Here is a 2,671-nt window from a genome sequence, read left to right as displayed (position 1 = left end):
CTTCCCGGAGTTTGAGTCTGTTTCGAGCATCAATTTCATTCGTGTGGAGCCTCTTCAGGTTTTCCCTCAATTATTTCAAACGGTGAATTCTCGTCTTGTTCGTCATTCTTCATCTCTTTTTCTTTTCCGATGGATCCAAATTCAAGTTTTTCGTTGTTGATTGTATTCTTTCCCGCAGTCCAAGTGTTCTCCTTGCTCGTTCGCCTCTCGCCAGTTTATCCTTCCGGAGTGTTCAAGACATCTCAGGAGATTCGTCTGTGTTCCAATTAATTCGAGGTTGTCACCTCATTCAAATCTTTCAATCGTTCCGGTGTATCATCTCTTCGATAATCTTTTCCAACGGTGTTATCTCTTCAGTGGGCCCTAACCCACAGGTCTTTTCCCAGGATCTTACCTGACTCTTCTAATTATTCCGGAGCCATTCCTAATTCTTTTTCGAGCTTGACGTAAGCATAAATTTCAGCAGTCACAGGCCTTCCCCGGGATCGCTTGCAAATTCTTTTCATTGTTGCCTCAACCTCTTCGCTTTTCGTTCTCCCGGAGTGCCTTAACAAATTTCGGTGGTGTTTCTCGTCATCATTCTCAGCATTTGAAGACCAAAGAAGAGTTTTTCCTCTAAATATTGTCCATTCTCTCGAGGATTCGTGGTTCTAGCTTCATGTTATCCTCTCGAATTATTCCTTTGTCAGAGATTCTTTTCTTACCCATCCGGAGTATGTCAGAAGTTGTTTTTCCATTTCATTTCACCGGAGGCCATCATTCCAGTTATTGTTCGCTATTTATCCCGGTGCTTCGTTCAAGTGCTCTTTAATCAGCTCATGATCTCTTTGGTCTTTTGCATCTAAATCCCCTCTAGCTTATTGGTTTTTCTAATTCTTCCCGGTGATTCATTCTCTTTCATCAGTCATTTCCAAATTCTTACGGTGGTTCGTTCAAGATTATTTTCCTTGATTATCATTTTAATTCATTCGTTCTTTTCAATCCTACCGGTGGTTCATGAAGACCTTCTCAAGTTTGCGATATGTCACTTCTCAATCCTTTTTCAAGAAGAATAAGTAGTGTGCAAAATCCATTGCTTGTCATCAATTTAATTTGATGAAGGATAAGCATACAATAAATCTTATTCTTATTTCCTCGTAGTGATTAACCCCTTCCTTCGGAGTTTGTTCTTGATGAATAAATTCTAGTTCTAAGTGCTTTCATCTTTTCCTTTCCGGAGTTCAAATTTTCTCGGCCATTTTGTCGGAACCTCCATCGGAATCATCGCAAGATTTTTATCTTATTCTTTCATCCTTCAATTTTATCTCGTCATCCTTCTGTTACCGGAGATCTTCACGGTGGTTCGTCATGATTTAATTCATTCTTCAAGTGTTCATCAAGTCTTTTGGAGGAGCTCAAGTTGTCTTCTTTTGCTTCGGGAGGTGCAATTGATTCTCCGCATTCTTTTGAAGTGGAGTTTTGCATTTCTTCGTTCTTCTAAGCTATCCAATCATTTTCGTTTGTGGCCGGTTATCACCTCATAATTTTGAGATGTTACCTATAAGACCACAACAAGCTTATTCTTTTCGTTGTTGAGTTTCTCAACAACTCCGTTCAATCCTTTCCCCTAAGGTTGCTTTCTATTTCATTCGTGGCACAAGTTGTCATTTTCTTCTCCGTCCTTTTCATTCAACTCTTTCAATTCTTTCCGGAGGTTTTTGTGTCATGTCTTCATCAAGTATCATTCCATCCTCTCGAGCTCGTGTTCTAATCCTTCCATGTTCAGTCGGAGTGCTGCCTAAATCCTTTCAGTCTTATTCGTTTTCTTATCTCATTCTAACCGAAGTGGTTTCATAGTCTATCTGATTCCGTGAGCTTTCGATTCTCGTCATTCTCGTCGGTCCTCTCCTTTTCTCAAGTGCTCTCGATTCTTTGAATCTTCTCTTGAGTTCTTGCTTCACCTCATCCCTTTTTCCTTCCGTCTCGGTCCTAAGATCTCGGGATGAGATCTCTAGTTAGTGGAGGAGAGTTGTAACGCCCCAGATTCGATGCGCCAGGTGTCCGTCAGTTATTCGCCATCGTTGCCATGTCATTTGCTTGCGTGTTGCACTTTGCCACGTCATCATCTGCATTTCATATCATGTCATCATATGCATCTCATTTTGCATACATGTTCGTCTCTTGCATCCGGTCCTTTTCCCCGTTGTCCGTTTTGCAATCCGGCACTCCTATGTCCCCCGGCGCCTCCTTTTGCCTCTTTTCGTGTGCGGGTGTTAAACTTTCTCGGAATGGGCTGAGTTTTGCCAAGCGGCCTTGGTATATCACCGGTAGACCGCCTATCAAGTTTCGTGCCATTTGGAGGTCGTTTGGTACTCCAGCGGTTAACCGGGTAACCGCAAAAGCCCTCTTTTGTTGCAGCCCAACACCCCTTCCAAAGTGGCCCAAAACCCAGCAAACTCCCCTCCATGATCTCGGTCGTTCGATCACGATCGTGTGGCCGAAAACCGCTCCTCATTTGGACTCTCCTAGCTCCCTCTACCTATAAATATGTCTTCCTCCCCGAAATCCCGGTCTAACCCTAGATCAACCTCCCTCTCGCCCGCCGAACATGTCCGCCCGCCGCCGGACCAATCCCGCCGCCGCCCGCGTCCAACCGCAGCGCGACACGTGTCCGCTCCGCCGCCCCCGCGCC

Source organism: Triticum dicoccoides, chromosome 5B (assembly GCF_002162155.2).
Source record: "Triticum dicoccoides isolate Atlit2015 ecotype Zavitan chromosome 5B, WEW_v2.0, whole genome shotgun sequence".
Classification (NCBI taxonomy): Eukaryota; Viridiplantae; Streptophyta; class Magnoliopsida; order Poales; family Poaceae; genus Triticum; species Triticum dicoccoides.
This window is presented reverse-complemented; position numbering follows the sequence as displayed.